We start from the raw sequence: 21472 nt of genomic DNA, 5'->3' as shown, positions 1-21472 counted from the left end.
ATTATCTATGTTCACAATGGGGTAGGTATGGAACCATAACAAATATACTCATCTACTAGGGGAATAATATAGTACCCAAGAGAGTATTTAGATAACGTTAACATCCAAAAACATGATGGAATAGGCATGGAACCATACCAAAGTCCCATCTACGCAGTGAGTTGTACATAATAACACATATGTCGGTTAGCTAGACAATATCCCAACATAGATATTCTTATGAGAGTGCGGCCTTAATTCATCACCACTGTCTTCGTTTGAAGATTGCTCATTCTATGCAAGTGCACCTCTATGGGAACTTTTTGATCCTTATTTCTAAAATCTTTGTTGTGTCTTGTGTAAGGAAATGTCTAATTTTAGCAATGTTTTTAAGGTGGAAGTGGCAGGCTTTAGCCAAGGACTGAATGTGAGAAGTGAAAGAAAGATCTGAGTCAGATGTGACCCCAAGACATCGGGCATGTGGGGTAGGGGTAATGATGGAGTTGTCGACAGTTATAGAGACATGGGGGGTGGAGATTTTGGAAGAAGGGGGGAAATAAGGAGCTCGGTTTTGGAGCGATTTAGCTTGAGGTAGTGAGAGGACATCCAAGATGAGATATGAGAGAGACAGTTAGTGACACAGGTTAGCAAGGAAGGAGATAGTTCTAGTGCAGAGGTAGATTTGGGTATCATCGGCATACAAATGATAATGAAACCCGTGGAACTTTATTAAGGACCTAGTGAGATTGAGAAGAGAAGGGGACCGAGGACAGAGCCTTGCGGTGATTATATATACAGTGGATATAAAAAGTCTACACACCCCTGTTAAAATGTCAGGTTTCTGTGATGTAAAAAAATTAGACAAAGATAAATCATTTCAGAACTTTTCCACCTTTAATGTGACCTACAAACTGTACAACTCAATTGAAAAACAAACTGAAGTTTTTTAGGTAAAGAGAAATAAAAATTTAAAACTAAACCAATGTGGTTGCATAAGTGTGCACACCCTTTTATAACTGGGGATGTAGCTGTAGAATTAAGCAATCACATACAAAATCATGTTAAATAGGAGTCAGTACACACCTGCCATCATTTAAAGTGCCTCTGATTAACCCCAAATAAAGTTCAGCTGCTCTAGTTGGTCTTTCCTGACATTTTGTTAGTCGCATCCTACAGAAAAAGCCATGGTCCGCAGAGAGCTTCTAAAGCATCAGAGGGATCTCATTGTTAAAAGGTATCAGTCAGGAGAAGGGTACAAAAGAATTTCCAAGGCATTAGATATACCATGGAACACAGTGAAGTCAGTCATCATTAAGTGAAGAAAATATGGTGCAACAGTGACATTACCAAGAATTGGATGTCCCTCCAAAATTGATGAAAAGACGAGAAGAAAACTGGTCTGGGAGGCTGCCAAGAGGCCTACATCAACATTAAAGGAGCTGCAGGAATGTCTGGCAAGTACTGGCTGTGTGGTACATGTGACAACAATCGCCCGTATTCTTCATATGTCTGGGCTATGGGGTAGAGTGGCAAGCCGGAAGCCTTTTCTTACAAAAAAAAACATCCAAGCCCGGCTAAATTTTGCAAAAACACATCTGAAGTTTCCCAAAAGCATGTTGCAAAAGGTGTTATGGTCTGATGAAACCAAAGTTGAATTTTTTGGCCATAATTCCAAAAGATATGTTTGGCGCAAAAACAACACTGCATATAACCAAAAGAACACCATACCCACAGTGAAGCATTTTGGTGGCAGCATCATTGGGGCTGTTTTTCTTCAGCTGGAACTGGGGCCTTAGTCAATGTAGAGGGAATTATGAACAGTTCCAAATACCAGACAATATTGGCACAAAACCTTCAGGCTTCTGCTAGAAAGCTGAACAGGGAAGAGGAACTTAATCTTTCAGAATGACAACGACCCAAAGCATACATCCAAATCAACAAAGGAATGGCTTCACCAGAAGAAGATTAAAGTTTTGGGATGGCCCAGCCAGAGCCCAAACCTGAATCAAATTCAAAATCTGTGGGGTGATCTGAAGAGGGCTGTGCACAGGAGATGCCCTCGCATTCTGACAAGATTTAGAGTGTTTTTGCAAAGAAGAGTGGGCAAATCTTGCCAAGTCAAGATGTGCCATGCTGAAAAACTCATACCCAAAAAGACTGAGTGCTATAATAAAATCAAAAGGTGCTTCAATAAAGTATTAGTTTAAGGGTGTTCACACTTATGCAACGATATTATTTTATTTTTTATTTTTTTTATTTTCCTTTACCTAAAAGATTTCAGTTTGTTTTTCAATTGAGTTGTACAGTTTATAGGTCACATTAAAGGTGGAAAAAGTTCTGAAATGATTTATCTTTGTCTCATTTTTTTACATCACAGAAACCTGACATTTTAACAGGGGTGTGTAGACTTTTTATATCCACTGTAGGTAGTTAATATATAGGTATATATGATTATATATATAGGTATAGATACAGTATATATAGATATATGTAGGAATATCTATTTAGAAACACTAAGAACATATTCTGCCATGTGCAGAAAATTGGAATGTCAAATGTTTACATTAAATACATAGTTAAAACCTTTATTAACCCTTTGAGTGCTAAGCATTTTCCCACCTGCGTGCTAAGCTGGATTTTAGGGGGTTTTATTTTTTTTAAATATATATTTTTTTTACCTTTTTTTTTTTAGATCCCCAAGACTTAGGCGATTACCTTTCCAACGGTGGGTCTTGGGGGTCTGTAGCTGCTTAGATGCCTGAGATACAGGCTTCTAAGCAGCATGCCCCATTTCCCTATACTGTCTATTGTATTTTTTAAATAAAGTTGCAAAGTGATGTCATTGCGAGTGACATCACCACGTGAAATATGAAGCCCTGGCGATGCCTGTCATTATGCAGGCCAGATCAACAAAGTAGGAGCGTGTGGGAGCTCCCAGATCTCCCTCAAGGGGGGAGAGTGCTAGCGACGGCTTTGAGCCGTCGTTAGCAACTGACTGAGACAATTTGCGACGGCTCAGAGCACTCAAGGGTTTAAAAACTTAATATTGCATAAATGTTTTTTCATAATGCGCACACACAGACACACACCCATACACACACATATATATATATATATCTTATTTGTGTACATGTGTATTTATGTGTTTATATGTGCATATATGTATATATGTCCCCAACAGATCAGTGAGATCCTGTCTTCAACCTGCTAAATATTTTGTTCGTTTGGGGAAGTTCCGGATATGCCAAAGTACCTGGAGAGATGTCCGACACCATCCGGTGAAATAATCTAACCACAGTAAAATTTAAAGACTCCAAAAGACTCTATTAAGACTGTAGGTTAGCAACAATTTTGTGATGAATTAGTTTATTTTTTTCAATTTCGGAGGATCCATTTGATCAGACTTTTGCTTACTACACTAACTTAAGCAATCCTATCAGGATATTGTGTTTTTATTAACCCTTGTCTAACTGAATCATTTCAATTACATTATTTATTAACTATTTTTTGATACTAGGGTTTATTCATGAAATTTGTTGATGTGATTTTAATCTTTTTTATGAATTATGTTGATGTGATTTTAAGCTGATTTTTGTGTGTTTTCATCATAGTGTGTTATTTTTTATTGGTTAACCATATTTATCCCTTTTAATTGATTCTATGCATTAGTTCTATTTATATTAAAAGTATATCAAACTTTTACACATTGATTGCCACCGTATTTCTATATCTCTCAGATTTTAATATTCATATATATTTTCATATGCTGTAGTTCCCCCAAACTATACATTAACCCACTCTATGCCTTATAGTTTACTTTAAGCTGCATAGATTTTTAGTAAAGTTTGAGTTTCATTTTTTGAACTTACCTTTCTAAATCCCTTCCTTAAAGGTACAGTCTAGGCCAAAATAAACTTTCATGATTCAGATAGAGCATGTAATTTTAAACAATTTTCCAATTTACTTTTATCACCAAGTTTGCTTTGTTCTCTTGGTATTCTTAGTTAAAAGCTTAACCTAGGTGGTTCATATGTTAATTTCTTAGACCTTGAAGGCCACCTCTTTTCAGAATGCATTTTAACAGTTTTTCACCACTAGAGGGTGTTAGGTCACATATTTCATATAGAAAACTGTGCTTGTACATGTGAAGTTATCTGGGAGCAGGCACTGATTGGCTAGACTGCAAGTCTGTCAAAAGAACTGAAATAAAGGGGCAGTTTGCAGAGGCTTAGATACAAGATAAGCACAGAGGTTAAAAGTATATATTTATAACTGTGTTGGCTATGCAAAACTGGGGAATAGATAATAAAGGAATTATCTATCTTTTAAAACAATAAAAATTCTGGTGTAGACTGTCCCTTTAATGTATTTTATTAGACAGTGTTATTATGTGTGTAACTATACTGTGTAATGTATATTTATCAGACGGTGTTATGTGTGTAACTGTACTGTGTAATGTATATTTATTAGATAGTGTTATTATGTGTGTAACTGTACTGTGTAATGTATATTTATTAGATAGTGTTATTATGTGTGTAACTGTACCATGTAATGCATATTTATAAGACAGTGTTATTATGTGTGTAACTGTACTGTATAATGTATATTTATTAGACAGTGTTATTATGTGTGTAAATGTACTGTGCAATGTATATTTATTAGATAGTGTTATTATGTGTGTAACTGTACTGTGTAATGTATATTTATTAGATAGTGTTATTATGTGTGTAACTGTACTGTGTAATGTATATTTATTAGATAGTGTTATTATCTGTGTAACTGTACTGTGTAGTGTATTTTTATTAGACAGTGTTAATATGAGTGTAACTGTAATGTATATTTATTAGATAGTGTTATTATGAGTGTAACTGTACTGTGTAATGTATATTTATTAGACAGTGTTAATATGAGTGTAACTGTAATGTATATTTATTAGATGGTGTTATTATGTGTGTAACTGTACCATGTAATGCATATTTATAAGACAGTGTTATTATGTGTGTAACTGTACTGTATAATGTATATTTATTAGACAGTGTTATTATGTGTGTAAATGTACTGTGCAATGTATATTTATTAGATAGTGTTATTATGTGTGTAACTGTACTGTGTAATGTATATTTATTAGATAGTGTTATTATGTGTGTAACTGTACTGTGTAATGTATATTTATTAGATAGTGTTATTATCTGTGTAACTGTACTGTGTAATGTATTTTTATTAGACAGTGTTAATATGAGTGTAACTGTACTGTGTAATGTATATTTATTAGACAGTGTTAATATGAGTGTAACTGTAATGTATATTTATTAGATGGTGTTATTATGAGTGTAACTGTACTGTGTAATGTATATTTATTAGATATTGTTATTATGTGTGTAACTGTACTGTGTAATGTATATTTATTAGATATTGTTATTATGTGTGTAACTGTACTATGTAATGTATATTTATTATAAAATGTTATTATGTTTGTAACTGTACTGTGTAATGTATATTTATTAGACAGTGTTAATATGAGTGTAACTGTACTGTGTAATGTATATTTATTAGATGGTGTTATTATGTGTGTAACTGTACTGTGTAATGTATATTTATTAGACAGTGTTAATATGAGTGTAACTGTAATGCATATTTATTAGATGGTGTTATTATGTGTGTAACTGTACTGTGTAATGTATATTTATTAGACAGTGTTAATATGATTGTAACTGTAATGTATATTTATTAGATGGTGTTATTATGAGTGTAACTGTACTGTGTAATGTATTTTTTTTTTCAATACTTTATTTATTCCATTGCAACTTACAGTGAAAGTTCAACCATAAATACAAAACCATTGGAAACAGTTACATGCATTTTCATCAGAATATAGTATATCCATATGTCTCATCACCTCAATCGCATTGGGTTCCCCCCCCCCCTCTTTTCCCTCCAGTCTCCTTAACCTCAGAGTCTCACCCTCGCCTTTCTCTCGCCCTCACCTCCTTTTGTTGGGCCCAAGGTATAATGTGAGCTATGTTACTGCCTCTACTTATTCACTACCTATCCTCCACTGTTGCTGATTCGGTGTCCCCGTGCTTAGAAAGTTTCTTTCTATTATAACCACATTCAATCTACCTTCCTTTCCTCACCTCTCATCAGGTTTCTCTTCTAGCCTTCCTAATACTTAGCTCCTGTTTTATGCTGATACAAGAACCTGTTTCCAGCTGCACCGGGTGTACACTCCTTCCCCTGGTCCACATTCCAATCTTGTCCATCCAAACCAGTCTTGGCCGCCTCTCCTCCATTCACCGCCCCCAGAATCTTCCCCTCTCCCTCCCCCCATGCAGATCCCGCATCATTTATCTGATTTTGTCTTAAGTAAAAATATTCCATTGTCCCCTCAATTGTGCGTTTAATATGTATTCTGTATCTTTAAAGGGATAAATGACCTGTCTCTGATGTAGGATATCTAATGTGTTAATGAGTGGTTCCCATTTGGTCATAAACTTTTTTGTTCTCTTTGTGATGTCACCCTGAGTGTCTACTTGCTCGCATATCATCTGTTTCCTCAATCCTTCCTTAAGTTGAGCTAAGTTTGGTGGAGCCTGTGCTAGCCATTGTTTGAGAATCAGTTTCCTAGCGTGTAGGATTACATTATGTATGTAGTTTCTGTGCTTTCGAATCTTTGCCTGTGTGTGTAAGAATATCACGATTTCAGGTGTTAAACTGACTTTTTCTCCTGTACTCATCTCCAGCCATCTTTGTGTCATACCCCAAAATTTTGCAAGTTTTGGGCATTGCCATATCATGTGTGTTATGTTTGGGTTGGCATTCGAACACTTTGGGCACAAGCCTGATGTGTCTTGTTGCCACTTGTGAAATAGCTTTGGCGTTATATATGCATTGTGGAGCAATTTAATATGGGATTCTCTTATTTCATTTGACAGTGTAGCCTCCCTCACCTTTGCGAAACTTTGTTCAATACAAGTGTCAGTGAGGTCCTGCCCTATAAGTGAGTTCCAAGTGTTCCTGAGGTGTGTCAAATTGGCTTTGTTCACTTTTTTCTGGAGGACTTTGTATGTATGAGAAATGGATGTTAGCCCCCCCTGTGTTAATGACAGCAGTCTGTATATGTCGCAGCCAGCATCTGGCATCTTCTCAGATCTCAACAGGTTCTGCACATAGTGCCTCGCCTGGAGATAGGCAAAATGGTGGCTATTCGGTAAGCCATAATCTCTTTGTAGGTCCCCAAACGGTCGGATTGTTGTTCCATCTACAGAGAGGATGTGTTTAAGAGATGTCACCCCCCGCTCCCCCCACAGTTTAAATGGTTTTGTGGTAAACCCAGCCGGGAAGTCCGGGTTACCTCCCAGCGGCAAGAATATTGTATGGCTCGATGAGACCCCAAGGGCCCTACAGACCTTTCTCCACGCTCCTATCGGGCTACTGAACATTGTCACCCCTCCCAGAATGGTGTCTACTTGCGCACGGGTCATATGTGGTAACATCTTGAGTGACCACGGTTTAATGTATTCTGCCTCCAGTTTGCTATTGGTAAAGCGTCCCCCATCTGTCAACCAGTCCATCACGTATTTGGTCACCGCCGCCCAATTATAGTGCTCAATGTTTGGTAGCCCGAAGCCCCCAACCTCTGGCCCACATGTCATCTTTTGATAGCTAATTCTATGTTTTTTCCCCCTCCAAACAAAGTGTAGTATATCTCTATTTAATGTCTTGAGATCTTGTTTGTGCAGGATTTCTGGGAGCATCTGTAGGGTGTAGAGTAGTTTGGGGAATAAAATCATTTTGATCAGCCCTACCCTTCCTGGTAAGGATATTGGTAATGTGTGCCAGGTCCCTAACATTTTTTTCATGTTTTTCAGTAATGGTTTATGATTGACTCCATACCACTGGGCTGGATCTCTGGTCAGCGTGATACCTAGGTATTTAAAGGTGTGGGTGATTACTTTAAACTTGTCCTCTAGGGGTGTGTCAGGGTTTTTGTTCAGCAGCCATAGTAATTCAGATTTGTCCTTGTTTATCTGATAGCCTGAGATCTCACTGAATTCAGCGATAGTTTTAGTTATAGTAGGGATGTTTCGCCTGGGGTCTCTGATATATAACACCATGTCATCGGCAAAAAGTGATAAGTGATTGACCACCCCACCCATCTCCAGGCCCGGCGTTTCTTTCCTTATTTTAATTGCCAAAGGCTCCAGTGCTAGATCAAAAAGGAGCGGGGACAAGGGGCATCCCTGCCTCGTGCCCCTCTTAAGGAGAAACGTTTCGGAGGGCGTCCCATTTACCAGGATAGCTGCATGAGGTTTACTGTAAATGGCTTTAATGGCTTCCATGAAGGGTCCCCTTATCCCAAATCTCCCCATAGTATTGTATAGGTGGTCCCACAATATTTTATCAAATGCCTTCTCAGCGTCTACTAATATCAAACAGGCCTCTTCCTTATCCAAGTGTTTACCTTCCCTGCCCTGATTCCAATAATGTGTAAGCAGTAGCTGTAATTTTCTCATATTTTTAACTGCCGACCTACCCTTTACGAACCCAGTTTGATCTTCATGGACTAATAGCGGGAGTAATTCTGTTAATCTATTCGCAAGTAATTTGGTAAATATCTTGTAGTCCGAATTTAAAAGGGATATCGGCCTGTAGGACTGGGCTAATAGAGGGTCCCTATCTGGTTTGGGGAGCACTGTGATGTTGGCTTCAGTGAACCTATTGGACAAATCGGCTTTCCCTTCCAAAATTGCATTGAATAGTAATGCTAGTGTTTCTACTGCCTCAGCTTTGATCATTTTGTAGAATTCCCCGGGTAACCCATCTGGTCCCGGGGCCTTCTCTAGTAAAAGTGTTTCAATTACTTTAGCTATCTCTGATGGCTGAATACGAGCATTCAGTAACTGCAGTTGGTCCTCATCTAATTGCGGGAGTGCCAAATCCTCCCAGAACTTTGCTTTTTTATCTGGGTCTACTTCTTGGGAGTTATATAGGTTTGAATAGTAGTCTTGGAATACTTTCTGTATTCCTATGTCTGATGTAAGTATGCCGTCTCTACCTTGAATTGCTGCTATGGTGTTTGATTTTTTATCCAGTTTAGTGAGTCTAGCTAATAGTTTCCCTGTGCGGTTCCCGTAGCGATAGTATTTTGCCTGTGAACGGTTTTGGGCAGAAACTGATGTCTGTATTAGGTATGTGTCTCTAAGGCCTTTAACCTCCCTGTATCTAACTCTATTTTGTTCTGTTGGGTTCCTCAAGTACCGATTCCTAGCGTTTAGTATCTGTCTTAATAGGAGGTCTCCTCGCATTCTGCGTGTTTTCTTTACTTTAGCTGCATATGCTATTACCACCCCCCTCAACACCGCCTTCGCCGATTCCCAGAATAAGGAGATATCATTGATGTGTTGGGCATTTAGTTCTTTGTAAACCAACCATTCCCCCAGTAGGTGTTTGTGTAGATTGAGGTCGTGGAAGAGGTGTGTAGGGAATCTCCATCTAAGTGTCTGCCTATGGGGTGTATCAGTGTCTATGAGTAGTGAGACTGGGGCATGATCTGAGATGGTTATCGGGTCTATCTTAATATCTGTTATGCGTGGGCAAAGGGAATTAGTGACCAGAAAATAGTCAATGCGTGACAGTGTCGTTTTAGCTGGATGTAGGCAAGTGTAGTCTCTGGCCTCCGGATTTCTGTCCCTCCAAATATCTACCAAAGATAGTGTGTTTCTGAAGTGGTTAAGCATACGTGTTTCCCCTTTGGAGCCTTGCCATTGTACTGTACGTCGTGTGGAGTATTGTGGGTTACAGAACCTATCCGCTGGTGTATGCGGTGCAATATTATAGTCACCCCCCATCACTATGGGAAGGTCTGAGAATTGTAGAAGTTTGGTCTGCAGTCCAGTCAGGAATGTTTTCTTGTCTGTGTGCGGTCCATATATTCCGCACAGTACCATGTGTAAGCTGCCTATTTTGATCTTAACTATGAGGTATCTCCCCTCTGTGTCCGCTACAGTTTGTGAAACCGAGTAGTCCAGGCCTTTACGGAAAAGTATTGCCACACCTCTGGCCCTCTTCCCCTCATACGGTGTGTACAAAACCTCCCCCACCCATCCCTGTTTGAGTTTCTGGTGCTCTTTTTAGGAAAGATGGGTCTCCTCCAATATAGCTACATCAGTTCTTTTAATGTTTAAATGCCTTAAAATAGTTTTCCTTTTTATTGGGGAGGTAATCCCCCCCACATTCCAAGTTATGAGCTTCATGTGATCCTGAAGTATGAAAGTATCTTATGTAGACTAGGTAAGTGTTATCTAAGGCCTCTAAGCGTGTATATCCTGTATGGGGTACCTTACAGAATTTATCCGTGTGTCCCGGTTTCCCTGCTGTTATAGTCTTGCAGGTCCTCTGCCCCTGTTTCCCCGTGCGGTTTCCAGAGGAGAGGCGGCTTTGCTCTTTCTCTAGTATGAAAAAACAGTTAGTGCTCAAGATAAACAAAACACAGAAATATAAGACCAGCAACGGAGTGGTTCGTCTAGGTGAGTTAGCTTCCTGAGGTATCTACTTTAAACTGTAAGCTATTCCCTTCTCTAAATACTTTATTCTATAGTATGCGATAGCTTCTATTGGCATATAGCCCTTCTTCCTCCTTGTCCTAAGAACTTACAATCAATGTCAATGTGAAAACCGGTGTGTCCACTCTCTTATATAGACAGGTAATTAGCACATAATACAAAAGGAACATAAAAACATATAAATTGAGAACAATAGTTTTAGACTATGACAGAGAACTTTTTAACCTGTAAACTGTAAACTTTGGGTTATCTCCTTTCTCAGGAGCTTAACTATTAAGTGCAAATAAAACTTTTTACTTTTTGCAACCCCCCCCCCTCACTTTGTAAGGATACATTTGTCCATGGTTATGTCCATAAACATTTGATGTTTCAAATGTGGCTTATATTTTCAGGCCCAGCCCTGATTCTGGATCAAGATTCAGCGTCCCCCTCATCTGCTGCTTGTCGTCTTTCTCTTTGAAGATGTAGCTTGAGCTGTGTTGGAGATTCAAAGAACAGTGGCCCTCTGTCTGTGTGTAGTCTCAGCCTTGCCGGGAACAGCAAAGCTGCTGTTCTGCCTTGTTCACTAAGCTGCTTACAGTATGGCGAGAACTCTCTTCTTTTTGCTGCCACTGTTGCCGAATAGTCCTGAAACAGCAAGATTCTTTTCCCTTCATATTCCAAAGAGTTGGTCTTCCTGTACGCTTGTAGAATTGTGATTTTGTCCTTGAAGTTAAGATATTTCACCATAACTTGGTGCGGTTGTAGGTTATTATTGTCCCCTTGTCTTCTTTGGTCCCCCACTCTGTGGGCTCTCTCTACTGTGCATGGCAGGGATTCTTTTGGGATGTTTAGTAGGTTGGGTAAGATTTTCTCTGCAAACTCCACCAGCTGTGAGCCAGGGAGCGACTCCGGAACTCCCACCATTCTAAGGTTGTTTCTTCGCGACCTATTTTCCAGGTCATCAATTTTTGCCCACAACCTTTCATTTTGTTGCTGCAGGGAGTGAACTTGGGATTCAGTCTCTCTGTGGCGTGATTCTCCTTCTGCCACCTTCTGCTCCACTCTTGTCAATCTGCCATTAAAGGATTTAACTTCCTCTGTAAGGGAGTCCATACCTGTTTGAAGCTGGTCAATCTTTGGCAGGAACAGTGCTGAGATTTGTGACACTATTGGGTGTGTGTCCTGGGAGCTTGTGGGGAGTATGTCTTCCACAGGCCCTAAGGCCTGGTGAGCCTCTACCTGATTTTTCTTCTTGTCTGCATTTTTTTGCCTACTTGCCATGGCGTCCATTTTTTTAACGTAGGAGTTATAGTATTTGTGCATACAGGTCATGGGGTTTAAAGCTGCTATCTCCAACTGTGTATATCTAATGTGAAATATCTCTCGTTCTTATGAGGTTGAGGTTATAAGTAACTGGGCCTGCATCTGCTGAAATTTCTATGAAAGCACGGTTATGGTGGGTGAGCAGGGGGATGGGGATTTTCTTGGTCTAGTCCTGCATGTTTAAAGTAGATGTCAGCTGTCCTTTGAAATTTGAGAAGTCCATTTAGGGGGAGAGATCACTCCCTTGCCCTTTAACACGTGACACCTATGGATTTCTGCAGTATTTTCAACCCCTAAAGGCCTCCCTCAAGCTGGGGGAAGGTCACCTGCCAAAGTTTGCTTTTGTCAGTTTATTCTGCTGGTCAGTCCGGTATTAGGGAGTAAAATGTGGCTCTGCGCCCGCCTTTCTGTGTGCCCTCCAGCTAGTATTGTGTATGAGGGGTCTATGCGCTTTTGTCGGTGCACCAAATATCTGAATGTCCTATTTGACGATTAAAAATCTGTGATTTATTTGCGCCACATCTCCTATCTCTATAGCTGTTTAGCTCTATTGTGCTGTGCTTGAGCTTTACCCCTGTTAGAGTGCTTTGTCCCCAGCTTTCGGCTCTCAGTACTCTCTGTGCAGTTTGGAGGGTGATATTATGGTGCTTTAATCATCTTTCACTGTGCCTTAAGTTGACCTGCACTAATCTCTTCACTCTTTCTCCCTGTGTGACCCATGATGTTACTTGCAGCTCTGTCTGCACACGCTATACTCTGTGTATCACCTCTTTGTCAGATCCAATATGGCGGTTTCCCGCCTCAGATTTTCTCACCCTCCTGCCTTATGTACTGCTGCCTTGTTCCAAGGTTCCTTCTCTCCTGTTCCTTGGGCTCTGCCGGATCGTGCTCTGGGCTCAGTCAGTTGCGGTATCGTGCTAGACCTGTTGCGGTGCGGTCCTGTTTGATGGCGGCTGCCTCCGCCGCAGCTTTCCACTCCTCTGTCTGCTCCTTCAACGGTGAGGGAATCGGATGACAGATTCCTCACCGACTAGGTTCCGGGCAGTCACTTCACTGCTGCCAAGGATGTCGGTTCTAAATCGGGCAGTTTAATTTTTGTTCTCTACAGTGAACAGACCGGGAGCTCCTTCCCTTGCGTCCGTTCACTTCGCCCGCCCACCGGAAGTCCTGTGTATTTTTATTAGATAGTGTTATTATGTGTGTAACTGTACTATGTAATGTATATTTATTAGACAGTGTTATTATGTGTGTAACTGTACTGTGTAATGTATCTTTATTAGATAGTGTTATTATGTGTGTAACTGTACTGTGTAATGTATATTTATTAGATAGTGTTATTATGTGTGTAACTATAGTTTGTAATGTATATTTATTAGATAGTGCTATTATGTGTGTAACTGTACTGTGTAATGTATCTTTATTAGATAGTGTTATTATGTGTGTAACTGTACTGTGTAATTTATATGTATTAGACAGTGTTATTATGTGTGTAACTGTACTGTGTAATGTATATTTATTAGATAATGTTATTATGAGTGTAACTGTACCATGTAATGTATATTTATTAGATAGTGTTATTATGTGTGTAACTGTACTGTGTAATGTATATTTATTAGATAGTGTTATTATGTGTGTAACTATAGTTTGTAATGTATATTTATTAGATAGTGCTATTATGTGTGTAACTGTACTGTGTAATGTATCTTTATTAGATAGTGTTATTATGTGTGTAACTGTACTGTGTAATTTATATGTATTAGACAGTGTTATTATGTGTGTAACTGTACTGTGTAATGTATATTTATTAGATAATGTTATTATGAGTGTAACTGTACCGTGTAATGTATATTTATTAGATAGTGTTATTATGTGTGTAACTGTACTGTGTAATGTATATTTATTACATAGTGTTATTATGTGTGTAACTATACTGTGTAATGTATATTTATTAGATAGTGTTATTATGTGTGCAACTGTACTGTGTAATGTATATGTATAAGACAGTGTTATTATGTGTGTAACTGTACTGTGTAATGTATATTTATTAGATGGTGTTATTATGTGTGTAACTGTACTGTGTAATGTATATTTATTAGATAGTGTTATTATGAGTGTAACTGTACTGTGTAATGTATATTTATTAGATAGTGTTATTATGAGTGTAACTGTACTGTGTAATGTATATTTATTAGATGGTGTTATTATGTGTGTAACTGTACTGTGTAATGCATATTTATTAAATAGTGTTATTATGTGTGTAACTGTACTGTGTAATGTATATTTATTAGATAGTGTTATTATGAGTGTAACTGCACTGTGTAATGTATATTTATTAGATGGTGTTATTATAAGTGTAACTATACTGTGTAATGTATATGTATTAGACAGTGTTACTGTGTGTGTAACTGTACTGTGTAATGTATATTTATTAGATAGTGTTATTATGAGTGTAACTGTACTGTGTAATGTATATTTATTACATAGTGTTATTATGTGTGTAACTATACTGTGTAATGTATATTTATTAGATAGTGTTATTATGAGTGTAACTGTACTATGTAATGTATATTTATTAGATAATGTTATTATGTGTGTAACTGTACTGTGTAATGTATATTTATTAGATGGTGTTATTATGTGTGTAACTGTACTGTGTAATGCATATTTATTAAATAGTGTTATTATGTGTGTAACTGTACTGTGTAATGTATATTTATTAGACAGTGTTATTATGTTTGAAACTGTACTGTGTAATGTATATTTATTAGATAGTGTTATTATGAGTGTAACTGTACTGTGTAATGTATATTTATTAGATGGTGTTATTATGTGTGTAACTGTACTGTGTAATGTATATTTATTAGAGTATGTTATTATGTGTGTAACTGTACTGTGTAATGTATATTTATTAGACAGTGTTATTATGTGTGTAACTGTACTGTGTAATGTATATTTATTAGACAGTGTTATTATGTGTGTAACTGTACTGTGTAATGTATATTTATTAGATAGTGTTATTATGTGTGTAACTGTAGTGTGTAATGTATATTTATTAGACAGTGTTATTATGTGTGTAACTGTACTGTGTAATGTATATTTATTAGACAGTGTTAACATGAGTGTAACTGTACTGTGTAATGTATATTTATTAGACAGTGTTATTATGAGTGTAACTGTACTGTGTAATGTATATTTATTAGATAGTGTTATTATGTGTGAAACTGTACTGTGTAGTGTATATTTATTAGACAGTGTTAATATGAGTGTAGCTGTATTGTGTAATGTATATTTATTAGACAGTGTTAATATGAGTGTAGCTGTATTGTGTAATGTATATTTATTAGATAGTGTTATTATATGTGTAACTGTACTGTGTAATGTATATTTATTAGACAGTCGGCTAGATTTAGAGTTGGGCGGTAGCCGTCAAAACCAGCGTTAGAGGCTCCTAACGCTGGTTTTTACCGCCCTCTGGTATTTGGAGTCAGTCAGGAAAGGGTCTAACGCTCACTTTACAGCCGCAACTTTTCCATACCGCAGATCCCCCTACACCATTTGCGTGTCCTATCTTTTCAATGGGATCTTTCTAACGCCGGTATTTAGAGTCGTGGCTGAAGTGAGCGTTAGAAATCTAGCGACAAAACTCCAGCCGCAGAAAAAAAACAGGAGTTAAGAGCTTTATGGGCTAACGCCGGTTTATAAAGCTCTTAACTACTGTGCTCTAAAGTACACTAACACCCATAAACTACCTATGTACCCCTAAACCGAGGTCCCCCCACATCGCCGCCACTCTATTACATTTTTTAACCCCTAATCTGCCTCTCCGTACACCGCTGCCAGCTACGTTATCCCTATGTACCCCTAATCTGCTGCCCCTAATACCGCCGACACCTATATTATATTTATTAACCCCTAATCTGCCCCCCCCAATGTCGCCGCCACCTACCTACACTTATTAACCCCTAATCTGCCGAGCGGACCGCACCGCTACTATAATAAAGTTATTAACCCCTAATCCGCCTCACTCCCGCCTCAATAACCCTATAATAAATAGTATTAACCCCTAATCTGCCCTCCCTAACATCGCCGACACCTAACTTCAAGCATTAACCCCTCACCGCTACTATAATAAATTTTTTAACCCCTAATGCTAATTCTAACCCTAACCCTAACACCCCCCTAACTTAAATATAATTTAAATCTAATGAAATAAATTAACTATTATTAAATAAATTATTCCTATTTAAAGCTAAATACTTACCTGTAAAATAAACCCTAATATAGCTACAATATAAATTATAATTATATTGTAGCTATTTTAGGATTTATATTTATTTTACAGGTAACTTTGTAATTATTTTAACCAGGTACAATAGCTATTAAATAGTTAATAACTATTTAATAGTTACCTAGTTAAAATAATTACAAAATTACCTGTAAAATAAATCCTAACCTAAGTTACAATTAAACCTAACACTACACTATCAATAAATAAATTAAATAGAATACCTACAATTACCTACAATTAAACCTAACACTACACTATCAATAAATTAATTAAATACAATACCTACAAATAAATACATTTAAATAAACTAACTAAAGTACAAAAAATAAAAAAGAACTAAGTTACAAAAAATAAAAAAATATTTACAAACATTAGAAAAATATTACAACAATTTTAAACTAATTACACCTACTCTAAGCCCCCTAATAAAATAACAAAGCCCCCCAAAATAAAAAAAATGCCCTACCCTATTCTAAATTAAAAAAGTTCAAAGCTCTTTTACCTTACCAGCCCTTAAAAGGACCTTTTGTGGGGCATGCCCCAAAGAATTCAGCTCTTTTGCCTGTAAAAAAAACACATACAATACCCCCCCCAACATTAAAACCCACCACCCACATACCCCTAATCTAACCCAAACCCCCCTTAAATAAACCTAACACTACCCCCCTGAAGATCTTCCTACCTTGTCTTCACCATGCCAGGTATCACTGATCGATCTAGAAGAGCCTCCGATGTCTTCATCCAAGCCCAGGCGGGTGCTAAAGAGTGATGTCCATCCTCCGGCTGAAGTCTTGATCCAAGCGGGCAGAAGAGGACATCCGGACCGGCAAACATCTTCATCCAAGCCGCATCTTCTATGTTCTTCAATCCGATGACGACCGGCTGATCTTCAAGACCTCCAGCGCGGATCCATCCATCTTCACCGACGACTTCCCGACGAATGACGGTTCCTTTAAGGGACGTCATCCAAGGATTCTATCAGCCAATCGGAATTAAGGTAGGAAAATTCTGATTGGCTGATGGAATCAGCCAATCAGAATCAAGTTCAATCCGATTGGCTGATCCGATCAGCCAATCAGATTGAGCTCGCATTCTATTGGCTGTTCCGATCAGAATTTTCCTACCTATCAGCCAATCGGAATTCGAGGGACGCCATCTTGGATGACACCCAACATTTTTCTTTCATGATTTAGATAAAACACTTTCTAATTTACTTCTATTATCTAATTTGTTTCATTCTCTTGGTATCATTTGTTTGAAGAGCAGCAATGCACTACTGGTTTCTAACTGAACACATGAGTGAGCCAATGACAATCAGTCTTTATATGCAGCCACCAATCAGCAGCTAGAATCTAGGTTCTTTGCTGCTCCTGAGCTTTCCTAGACCTTTCAGCAATGGATAACAAGAGAAGGAAACAAATTAAATAATAGAAGACAATTGGAAGGTTGTTTATAACTGTATGATCTGTCTGAACCATGAATGTCTAATAATGACTTCACTGTAACTGTAAGTATACAATAGTAGAGATCACTAATGACAATTTAGAGGTCTGCATTATTCCAGTTAAGATGACATTGTGGTAGTTTTGTTACAGTGCCTCAGTGGTATTTTATTGTCAGTATTGAAGAGTTTAAGGCGGTCATTTACTGTTTACTCAAGACCTGAAGTTATGGTTCAAGTTGCAAATTTTCCTTGAATTTGCATATTACAGCGCAATTCATTAATCAATAACTTGATTTGTAATTTTTCTTTTGGGGTTTAGTAATCTTTTAAAATGTGCTTCAGAAATCTTACCACATTAGCAATAATACTGTATGCCTTGTACTAAATACAAATACTTCACTTTTGTATCACTATACTGAGACCAGAAGCAAGCTGGGAATATGAGAGCTTTAAGCCTTTTATATCCCCCTTTATTATGATCTATCTATCTAATCCTACAGCTTTACATGGGGACTTGGTTTAATATACTCCTCTGTGCAGCTAAACACGTGTTGTTATTGGGAGACAGAAGGGTTAATCTTTACACCAAATACTGCTCATATAAGGTGTCCCTCCTACTAAGCTAAGTTGTTTGAAACATACATATAATGACTGTGCTCCTTTTCACAAACTATAATTGTTTTTCTTTCTTCTATAATTGCTTCTGTTTCTTTTTCTCTGTGTCCTATGCCTTCACCTCATTTGCTATTTTAGAACAGCTATTACAGTAGCAATTGTGATAAGTCCTGCTGGTTACAGACTATTCCTGAGTCTTTAACAGTAGGAGAGATGAAATCTATTATTAAAAAAGCAGTATCAACCTATATACCAGTGTAACATAGGACATAAGCAGCTCCCTGGTGGAAGACCTGCAGGAAAATGTGCCCACTGCCAGGCTAACTGTACTGCCCAAACAAGCAGTCTCATTAATTCTACAGAAATCTGCTTGGACTCTTGTGCTGAGTTCTTCACTAATAAAACTAATGCTGAGCAACATGGATGCTTCAAAAAAAGTTATTTTTCATACCAGCATTGAAAAAGAAGCCTTTTCATTATGGTTCATTTTTTAAAGCAAAAAGTAGGCGGAATTAAATGAATAGCAACCTCTGCAGCCTGCTGGGATCTGTAGTTATTACTCCGATTGAATGTTCTGAATTCAGCACTTGGCTTAGAGCAGTGTATTGTCATGTGGGAGTAAGCTATGAATACTAAAAAGATATCTTGGTTAGAGCTTAGCATGGGATTTATTTATTTTTGAATATCAAAAGTTTTAATGGTAATACAGTTGTGAAATTCTGCAGTTTCCTGATCTCAACAGGAATAAGATCCACATAATTCTTCTTTTATAGCTTGTAGATATCACTAACTACACAAACATCATTTTTATTAATAACATTAATAGAGCAGATAATATTCTATAATACAGTTTATACTGTATTTATTCTGTTAAACTTTCAAAAATGTTACCATTCACCTGTAGAAACGAAAAGGAACTGAACTATCTATATTAACGCAACTTATTTAGTTGCGCTTTAAAGTGAAACAACTTTTACCTTTTTATAAAACACTTGTTAACGAGTCTAACGGCTGCTCTTTTATATGCATGACCGAAACATATTGAGTACAATTTATTTTTAACATTTGGGAGCAAACAAACCATTTTTAGACACCAGATTGCTCACAATGGTCTACATTATGAGTGGCACACTATCGTTAGCACAAGTATGAACAAACGACATCACGAGATTGCAGTGTTTTTTGCACTCATATTCATAATTCAAGTGGAGCAGTGTTTAAATTGCCACAAATTTGTTTGTCTGTATCGTGGTAATTTACACCCAAAAAATTTCTATTTGTGGTGTTGAGCGGCAATGTGCGTTTGCATTAAGTTGAAAGTAAATGTGATCATTTAAAGGCAATTGCATTTTTTGCTCAAACTTTTTAAGAGACTTGAAAGTTTGAGTAAAGATTTCGGGTCGAAGACAAAAGTTGCACTAAACAATAATATTAACCCCCTAAACCATCATACCCCTATAACGTAAACTGCTCCGCTACACTATTAACTCCTAAACCGCCACACCCCCACATTGCAAACTACCCCTTATCTTTCTAATAGCTAAACCTCCCAACACCCCTAACTTAACACCCCCTAAGTTAAAAAAAAACAAAAAAACATCACATTAAAAAACTGGGGGGAAAAACTTCCATAACTGAAAATAAAAAGCCTTACATAATAGAAACAAAATGTCAAAAATAAAAAACCCACAGTAACCCCCGCCCAAAAAAAAATCTAAAAAAACATACACTAAAATTATCCTGATAAGGGCATTTGGTCGGGCATTGCCCTAAAGCTCTTTTGCTGGGGGTCTGTATTTGAAGTGTTTGTCATTTCTTGAAGAAGGCAGCAACCCCAAAAAAATGGTATCCCTAGGTGCCTCATCAAATTGCTGACAACATACTAAAAGGGCAACTTGATCTTACTGATCGGCACCGCTTTTAAGATGCAGAAGACTGGGGGGTCAATTCCAATCTGTCACTGCGTTCCAGGAGCCCGGCTAGGCCAGGGAGGTTTTGCAGCAAAATATGCATTATTTAAAGTATTGTAAAATATCTTAAAAGGTATTTAATGGCTGCTTGCTATTATTTCAAACATAAATATATATTTGAAAATATATAGAAAGCATCATTAAATACCTTTAGTCTATAAATATATACAATGCTTTAAACAATCGGCATTGTACATGACTATGCATATAATAACTGCCATAACCTAAAACTAACTGTAGAAGCTAAGGCCCTACACATAAATATTCAATATTTAAAATGATGCATTGTTATGTTTTATGCATATTGTTTAAATATTTGCATTTAAATTAAAATGTAGTTAATTATCATTTGTAATTAAATACTGTATAATTAACATTAAAGTTCTACATAATTGAATGCCTGTTATTTAAAAATAAAATGTAATGCTACCGACTACTATAACATAAATATATATTAATATATATCTATGTTATCACTAATAAACACATTTTAATTAACATGCAATACTTAACACATTATACAATATACATGTATACAATTTTAAATATTGAATATTATTGCAAGGCCTGACTACATTATATCTTCAATCTTCGAAATAAAATGCATGGTCATGTATAATGAATATAAGTTTAAGTATTGGATATATAAATTAAAATGTAGATATTTTTGCTTGATGTATTTATTATTTTAAATATATATTTTTAAAATAGATATTTATGTTATAAAAGACAGTTGCATTATAATTATAGTATCACATAACTGCATGCCTGTTATGCAATAATACAATTGTAATACTAATGCCTTTTGTAACATGAATATAAATTTTAATATATTTATGTATGTTTAAAATAATAAAACACAAGAAAAAATAAATATATATTAATTTATATACAATAGTTAAAAGAATATGCATCAGACATAACATTGCATACTATTTTAAAAATTGTATATAAATGCACTATTAACCCCTATGATGCCCTAACCTAATCACCTAATCAATCCCAATACAGGTATGGGAGCTGATTAGGAGATTAAATCCTAAACCACCACCTCCCAACATTACTATTATACTAAAATTAAAATAACTACAAATTAAATAAATTAAATGACACATTAAAAAAACCTCACCCTACTAAATAAAATTAAATCTACAATTACAAAAAATAAAAAATACTAAAAGACAAAAAATAAATTACGAAAATAACAAACGAAATTATTCAAAATAAAAACAATTACACCTAATCTAATAGACCAATAATAATAAAAAAGCCCCCCCAAAATAAAAAAAACTCTAGCCTACTAATAAAC

This window comes from Bombina bombina, chromosome 12 (assembly GCF_027579735.1).
Source record: "Bombina bombina isolate aBomBom1 chromosome 12, aBomBom1.pri, whole genome shotgun sequence".
NCBI lineage: Eukaryota > Metazoa > Chordata > Amphibia > Anura > Bombinatoridae > Bombina > Bombina bombina.
Note: the sequence above shows the minus strand (reverse complement) of the source record.